Source organism: Bactrocera latifrons, unplaced genomic scaffold (genome assembly GCF_001853355.1).
Source record: "Bactrocera latifrons isolate USDA-ARS-PBARC rearing strain unplaced genomic scaffold, ASM185335v1 scaffold_232, whole genome shotgun sequence".
NCBI classification, from domain to species: Eukaryota; Metazoa; Arthropoda; class Insecta; order Diptera; family Tephritidae; genus Bactrocera; species Bactrocera latifrons.
In genome coordinates, this window is record NW_017535875.1 from 206,343 (window position 1) to 215,906 (window position 9,564).

Below are 9,564 nucleotides of genomic sequence, written 5' to 3' on the forward strand. Positions count from 1 at the left end.
CAATCCTCAAAAAAGAAGACCCCACAATCTGCACCAACTACCGTGGAATAAGCCTCCTCAATATCGCATATAAGGTCTTATCGAGCGTATTGTGTGAAAGATTAAAGCCCACCGTCAACAAACTGATTGGACGTTATCAGTGTGGCTTCAGACCTGGAAAATCAACAACCGACCAGATATTCACCATGCGCCAAATCTTGGAAAAGACCTGTGAAAGCAGAATCGACACTCACCACCTCTTCGTCGATTTCAAAGCTGCTTTTGACAGCACGAAAAGGAGCTGCCTTTATGCCGCGATGTCTGAATTTGGTATCCCTGCAAAACTTATACGGCTGTGAATCGGGAAGGACCTCTCCGAGCCGTTGGATACCAAACGAGGTTTCAGACAAGGCGACTCCCTATCGTGCGATTTCTTCAACGTGCTTCAATCCAGCATAAGAAGATACATCAAGCTACCTGGCTGTCTCCGGATCGAAAAGGAACTGCCTGTATGTCGCGATATCTGAATTTGGTATCCCCACAAAACTAATACGGCTGTGTAAGCTGACGTTGACCAGCACCAAAAGCTCCGTCAGAATCGGGAAGGACCTCTCCGAGCCGTTCGATACCAAAACGAGGCTTCAAACAAGGTGATTCCTTATCGTGCGACTTTTTCAACCTGCTTCTGGAGAAAATAGTTCGAGCTGCAGAACTAGATAGAGAAGGTACCATCTTCTATAAGAGTGTACAGCTGCTAGCGTATGCCGATGATATTGATATCATCGGCCTCWACATCGGCGCCGTTAGTTCTGCTTTCTCCGGACTGGACAAGGAAGCAACACAAATGGGTCTGGCAGTGAACGAATCGCACTCGCGACTAGGCTCCCACGAGTTAACGACATAGCCTTGCTCCGGGACACACACACACTCACATACATCTTATCTGTTAGGCACGCATTTCGGCGTAGAAATAAAAGTTGTTTTCTTAAACTCATATCGTGGAAACGATTTTAACTGGGGGTTCAAACCGGTCTTTAAGCCATCTCTATCCATTGAGGAAACGTATAAAAAAAACTCCACGGGTAGTAGCATTTCCAGCATTAGATCTTCGAAAAAGGTGCTTAAAATTAAACAAAGATAAAATTAATATTCCTACAAAATCTGGAAAAGAATAACGGATAAGTCTTGATTTATAGACAAAACAGTCAAGCAACGTTATACCAACGGACATCACAACACGCTGGAATCTCATAAAAAGGGACAAAGCCGTTCAATTTGCGTCGTCCCTTATTGAACACCGACGTCAAGATGACAAGGAGAGGCGGCCGATATTTTAATAAATAACAACACCAAATTAAATTTTTATTCCATAATAAATCCTCTCGATTATACTTATGCGGCCCAGAGACCTCTGTATGTATTGCTAGAAGGAATGAAAAGAATAAAGCAAGGAGAAAGGACTCTGGCAGAGTTCCATTTCGAAGTCAGCAAGTCACTTAATCTTGCACTCACTAAAGTTGAGATGGATAATCATGGATCAGGAAATCCCTCAGCTATGATAGAATATGAGAACCGGGAAGCTGTGAGGACATTCATTCTCGRTCTGAACAGCAAATATACCAGCGGCTCCCTCTATAGTCACAATCCGAATGGCTTAGAAACCGCTTACGCTATCGCAAGTACGATATACCACGATAACGTAAACTCACAATTTGACGTTCCGCAATACAATCAGCAGGGACAATACAATACATCACGGTACCAAAACTCGAGCAGAAGACATTAAGAGGAACCACAAAGGTACAGACTTAACGTACAGGTGTAATACAATCACACTGTACCCAGGCAACAGCACCAAATAATGGACGTAGAATCATCACAATAATACACGAGATCCGCAAATCCCAATACGAATCATTCCAAACCACAACAGCTGTTTTGTTAACCGTCAATTACAAGGACTACCTCCAAATAATCAATTTCGCGGAAACCCTCAAAAAAGAGAATGAAATCCTTCATCTCATAATTCCAACGTTCAGCAGAAATTTCAACGTGTAAACCAGACATGCGACGAAGAACTACAATCGCTTACACCAGAATACGAGATAATCATCGAAGATAATAATCGAAACCAACAGCGCTTTTTAGGCGTATTTGCCGTGTCTGCAACGCCACTGCAGGGATACAGGCAAACTTATTAACATCCTGATTGATACTGGAGCAACAAACAACTATATAAGTACAAAATGTAACTTAGGTAAGTCTATTCAAATTAAACCTGTAAAAGTGAAAACTCTTCATGGTTACTCAATAACCAAAACAAAAAAAAAATTTAATTACATTTTTAGAACATGATCTCACATTTTTTGAAACATATGCATTAGAAGAATTTGATATGCTTCTGGGTGAACAGGGTCTCAGGAAAATTAAAGCAGAGATCAACCTTTTCGAGTACTCGCTCAATTATGAATATAGGGCAAGAACGAAAATGAATCTCGAAATCGAAGAAATTATGCAAAGAAATGAAGACACAAATGAAGGGCTACGAGTACCATATACTACCACGGTATAAGCAACCATTAGAACGAAATCCGAAGATCCTATTTGGACTAAGCAATATCCGTACCCAATGTCGGATAGCGATTTCATTAACAAAGAAATTAACAAACTCTTAGAAAATGAAATAATTCAACCCAGCAAAAGTACCTACGTATAAATCCCCATTTGGACAGTCGCAAAAAAAGGTACCGATGAACAAGGGAAATCTTAACGCAGAATGGTCGTAGAGTTTCAGAAACTAAACACTCAATGACCATACAGAATTTAGGAAACGCAAAAGTATTTTCAACTCTAGACCGGCTTTCATCAGATCCTTATTAATAAATCAGGCAGGGAAAAAACGGTTTTTAGTGTAAATGGACTAAGTACAATTTTCTTCGTATGCCATTCGGCCTCAAAAATGCCCAATCTTTTTTTCAAAGATGCTTGGATGATATCTTTAAACCATATATCGGTAAGTTCGCGTACGTCTATAAAGACGATGTTCTCATTTATTCTTTCTCTCCTGAAGAACATATCGAACACATCCGCATAATCATAAATGCGCATCATCAGTCCAATATGAAATTTCTAACGAGAAATCTCCTGTTTTCAAAGACTCTGTGGAATACTTAGGGCATATAATCAAATAAAACAAGATTACAGTTGACCCAACAAAAATACAGACTATTAAAAATTTCCCTATTCCTACAACACTGAAGGAACTCAGATCATTCCTGGGTCTCGCAAGTTAGTATAGAGAATTTATAAAGAATTTTGCAGCCATCGTCAAACCGCTCACTACGTTCCTCAGAGGAGAGAACGGTGGCGAATCAAAGAAAAAAGTGCAAAAATAAAAATCACTTTAGACGAACCTGCACTAGAAGCACTGAACATAATAAAAGAAGAACTGCAAGCCCTGGTTGAACTCTTCGAACCAAATTTTAACAAACCTTTCGAATTAACCACAGATGCTAGCAATTACGCTATAGGAGCCGTATTATCCCAAAACCAAAAACCCATATCATTTATTTCACGAACGCTCAGTGAAACAGAACAGAATTACTCCACAAATGAGAAATAGCTACTCGCAATTGTGTGGTCACAGAAACTACGTAACTACTTGTATGGTATAGCAGATTTAACAATATACACCGACCATCAATCTCTAATATTCTCCATATCAGAAAAAAACCCCAATACAAAATTAAAAAGATGGAAAAATTTCATTGAAGAATATGTTGCAAAAATCGTTTACAAACCCGGACATCAGAACGTAGTCGCTGATGCACTTTCTCGTCAGCAAATAAACAACACTTCAAATTCTGATGACTCCCAACATTCAGCACAAAGCTCACCAACACATACTCAAATGAGTAAAAAAAAAAAACAGTAAACTCCTTTAGAAACCAAATTATTGTAAAACGGTCAGATCAGAACCCCGTCGAAATATTCTCACAAAACATATTTTCTAACGGCCGACACACGCTCTTTTTTAATGAAAACCAAATTACAAGATAGACTAAAAAATTTAATTAGATCAAAGATAACTAATGCTCTGCAAATAGACGAGCAAATGTTATTTTACGCGGAAAATGAATTTATCGACACATTTTCAACTGTATCGATTGTGCTAGCGCAAAAATTGGTGGACGATATTACCGAAACCGAACAACAAGAACAGATTATACAAGACACACACAAACGTGCTCACAGAAACTACAAAAACAACGCACAGGAAATCTCGCTCAGATACTACTGGCCAAACATACGTGCCACTTGTAAAAAAGAAGTAAAAGGCTGCGAAATCTGCCTCACAAACAAGTATGAACGCCGACCAAATAAACAACCAATAGGATCAGCACCGATACCAAACAAAATAGGCGAATATATAACTCCTAGACTTATTTTTTATGAGCAATAATATGTACATTAGTTCAACCGACAAATACTCCAAATTCTGCCATTTGAGACAAATACCTTCAAAGAAAGACACATACAAATATGTTGACGAGATACTGTCACAAAAAAATATAACCAAACCAATATAACCAAACGCAAGTCAACGTGTACTGGCATATGTGCACAACAAATATACAAGCGAAATCGCGAAAGTTTTAGCTGACCAGAATAATTCAGCACCGGAAGACCAAATTTTTGAAGTTTTATAATCAAACGGGGTATCCCGACTTCCAAGCACCAATACAACAAAACCAGAAAAGAGTCTTCCGTCATCATAATCGAAATCTAAAGCAGCTGAACGTAATATTTTCCAAGACGCACAGGCGTCATAAGAACGTAAGAAAATACGCGAAGCACGCTATAAAAAAAGATAACGGAAAGTCTGTAACGACTAATAAAGGACGGATTATGCATAAGGATAATACAAGCGTAAAGGCATGTACGAAATACTTTTCTTTTTGCCTTTCCCAATCGCACTATGCGACAATATTATAGATTTAAGCCATAGGAAATATGTACTAGTAGAAACTGATCCTGTTTACATTTATCAGGATACAGCTTTCTTGTATCACATATCCAATCTCTCAAAAATATTGGCGCCATAYGAAAGTATAATGAAATCATCATTCAATCTAGAAGTCAACCCCAAACTAAAATTTTAGTAAACAAAATCGAAACACTGAGAACATAGACCCAAAAGATCACTTAATTTTCTTGGTTCCATGTTAAAATTCATCACTGGCACACCAGACCACGATGACCTTGTGGAAGTCCAAACTTCACTTAATTTGCTAATAGAAAATAATAATAAGCAAAAACTAGTGAATTCACAGTTCGAAAGAATACTAAGATTGTTATATCAGAAGGTTATAATGAACTCAAATCAATAACTAAAACTATAAATTTGAAAAAACTAATAATTTCTATTCTGACACATTAAATTTGAAAGACGTGTACGATTTAATAAACCATGAAAAGTTGGATCTTCCAATAATAAATATGTTAGAATATGCCGACATTCATATATATTACCTACAACAAGCATTTATAACAATATACAAATATCCTACCCTTGAAACTAAATGTAGCTTATTTAATGTATATCCTTTAGCATATAAGCATGGTAAAATTAACTTAGACCCTAAGATCGCAAAATGTAACGATTATCAAAGAATATCTAAATGTAGAAATTATATGGGTAATTTTATTTGTAAATCATAACCCGGTGACAATAAAAATACTTAAAAATATTAGAAGACAAAACAGCTCAATGCGAAACAACCCATGAAAATAAAGCTCCACTTCGCCTCCTAGAGAATTAATAAATTTTGACAGATTACCAGCATACTTGGCTCAACATGCATATATCAGGCCCTAAATTAATACACTGCAATGAATCCACGAACATCGATAACATGACATATTGCAATCGTCAACGACAACTCAGAGAAATAATACGCAATCAACACAACGAAAAACTTGAACTACTCCATATCCTTTCTTCAAACTCAATCTACAAATTCAGCAATATCCAAACACTCTCAATATTTCTGATGCCTATTGAAGAAAATCCAGTACATTTTACATTCTTCATCATTATAAGATTTCTTACTTTAGTAGTCACCACTTACGGTATAGTACACCTCTGCAGATATCACGCAAATAGAAGAATGCTTCACAGACAAAGGCAAATTGACGAATTATACGAAGTCGAAATGAATCGTCTTCAACAACAACAATTTGTAACAGCATAGCGAGGACGCTCCGTTTTTAAGAAGGAGGTGAGTTAACGCCATAGCCTTGCTCCGGGTCACACACACACTCACATACATCTTACCTGTTAATATACATCCTAAACAAAGACGAACTATGTAACCCGATAGAACTTGTTTTGACATGCACTATCAGTCGAACAATGGGAAGGAACTAGTATTAGAATACCAACCAAACATGCATTATCTAGAAATGCATTCTCGACATATTATTTTGTCAAAAAAGTCTTGCAGTATTTGGCGCTGAGAGCGCGTAGTTCTAGTTTTATTCGTCGCATCGGGTCATGCTATACATTTTTGGAAAGCTCATTTCACGCGCTAACACGTTTCTTTTAAGTTCGTGAGTTATAGCGTCGCAAACAAGGAGCAAAATAAAGAGAAAATACGGCATATTTTACAGTACTACTACGATAAATATAAAAATGCATCTCAAGCCGCCAATAAAATTTGTGCAGTTTATGGACCCGATACAGTTTCCATCTCCACCGCATAACGATAGTTTCAACGTTTTCGTTCTGGTGTAGAGGTGGTCGAAGATGCGCCACGCTGAGGAAGGCCTGTCGTAGCATCGGTCAAGAGCTGGGCATGAGTCAGCAAAAAAAAAATTTATGAACAATTGAAAATTCAATAAAAATACCGCAAGGCTCTTTTGACAACCTATTATAAACAACAAACATCTCACAAAGGAATAATCCACTGCGATAACCACCTCCGCATCTCTTCTATGACAAAAAGTGATAGCAAGATTTCAGATATCAAATTACAACAAAGAAGTTGCAAGCAGATAACAGCAGCCGCATTTCGCTAGTATAAATAGCTGTAAGATCTTATATTAAAATTAGTTCTTAGGAATAACAATAAAGGCACGCATTTCGGCGTAGAAATTAAAATTGTCAGTGTTGACAACAATTGTTGTAATCTACGTGAGTATCTGCCGACGACAGCCTTACCTCACGGTGCTTTCCTTGAAGCACATAGATCAATACAATGCGTTGTTCAGCACGTCAAAATAAAAATAACTCTGCCGTACTTTGGGTCCGGCACCCGTCTGCAATGCGACTCCACATTTGATTGAATTTTTGAACCCTGCCTGCCTTTAGGTTTCAGCAACAGCCACCACGAATCGCCACAAAGGGCCAAACCCAATGAGCAGATTGGAGTAAACTCCAAGGGCTAACTGCTCCCCGTGGTACCAGGTTAAAGCCTTCGGTAAGACCTTGTAGCTTTTGCTACTACCAGTTGAGCCTCCAAAACTCAATGAACAACACTTGCAACTCGCTTGAACAACAAATGTCTTTAAATTATACTAGGAATAAATATAAAGCCTGTAATAATCATTTCAAGCTCAGTATCATAGCACTATTTCTGCATGCTCAGAAAGAAAGACATAGTGCATATGGATTTTAGTCGCCTCTTACCACAGGCATACCTAGGAGTAAATTCTAACCTCTACAAGCAGGGGAGTCACTGTTGACAACTCTGGTGTGTTTAACGTGGGTACCTGCTGACGACAGCCTTACTCCACGGCACTCAAAGCACAGCGGATCAAATCAATGCATTGATCAGCGCCCTGAGAATGCTAAGCATTTTCAGTACTAATTGGCAGTGTGGAATGGACACACTAACTACCTTGGTCGGGTTCGAGGCCCATCTAAAACCTCTGCCCTGCTTTGGGTCCGGCACCCGGTTGCAATGTAACTCCACAGTCAACTGACAAAATCAGCTCTTCCCTCATTTGGGTTTTAACCACAACCACCACGATACTCCCCGGGGAGCCAGTTCGCATGAGCAGTTTGGAGTTACCTCCAAGGGCTCCTGCTCCCCGTGGTAACAGAATTAGGTCTCCGGTCAGACCTCGTAGCTTCCATACGGCTCTGGACTGGTGGCCAGGGGTTGGACCCCATACATACATCACATACACACACCAATTATACAAATCTAACCCTAATTTCCAGCTAACCGCCTTCGCCGCTTAAATAATTCACGCGCAAACAACGCTAACTATTCGGTATTCCGACTAGTGGAGACCACACCACTAACATCTAATCGTCCATCAGTTCAGCTAATCCACATATCACCCAGATCCCTAATGTCCGAGTACTTTGGGCACTCCGCAATTAAATGCGACCAATTTTCCGAACCCGCACCACAAAAACACCCCGACGTATCTGATAGGTGCCTCTGATGCAAAAATGCATTCAGAGGCCCATGCCCCGTAAGAGGAAACCCAGACTCAGACAAAATCTGAAGTCTGGGTTATCCTCAACGAACCCAACGTTCCGAATGTACTCGTACGTCACTCGGCCGTTGGGACTATTGTCCCAACGCTCTTGCCACCTACGCCTAACCCTATCATCTAGGAGCCTCTTTCTCCCTAGATATCCCTCCCTCTCCACATCATCTTCGGAAATGCAATCGTTCCGCACCACTCAAACCCCTTCTAAACCTGAATGCAACAGCACGCTGTATGACAATCAGGTCAAGAGCGGGTGCACCTAATAAAACCTGCATCGCATCCGTTGAGACGGTGCGACATACAGGCAAACAAGCAAGCATCATACAATGCTGGATTGAGAGGAGTTTTTGAGACCCCCAAACAGTCGTGGCTGCCTCCCACCATACAGGGGCTCCATATGTGGCACAGGCGACAAACAAGCCACGATATATGGTGCGGACAGCACGACGTCCGAGACCCCAATCGCTCCTCAAAATGCGGCGTATTTTGCCTACCGTTGCCTCCAGTCGCTCCTTCACATACGCCAAGTGTGGAATAAAACACATCCTTTCACTTTGACTTGCGTCACATATCTGATGCTGACCCGATTCACACGAACCGGTGACAAGCTGCCCTTAAGCATCTCCCCTCCCGTTCCAACTCAGACCGCGAGCGACCTTCGACCATAAGAAGAAGGTCGTCCGCATACGCACAACACTTACAGAGTGGCTCGAGCTGCCCAAGAAGAGTGTGCATCATAAGGTTCCAAATATATGGACCGCAAATGGAACCATGCCGGCAGCCACGAACCACTCCAATCTCCACACTCCCATTCATGCCGACAAGAGAGGCCTTTCTGTCCGAAAAATAACTCCGCGAAAGAGTAATTTCCGGACAGCCAAGCTCGTCCAGCCGTTGCACCACTCAATACCAGCTTATATAGTCAAACGCCCCCTTGAAGTCAACAAATATGCCATGGACATACTTGTTGACATTCTCCCTAACGACATCCTGAACATAAAACCAAGCATCCCCAATATTGCGTTTTTTCCGAACCCAAACTGCTTATCCGGCAATATACCCCGCCTTAGCTCCTGA

General features: G+C 40.4%; 1 pseudogene; it reads left to right on the forward strand.

Moving 5' to 3' along the window:
- The first annotated feature begins 1,405 nt into the window (after nucleotides 1–1,405).
- LOC108968912 lies at nucleotides 1,406–6,253 on the forward strand (annotated as a pseudogene).
- Nucleotides 6,254–9,564: the final 3,311 nt, after the last annotated feature.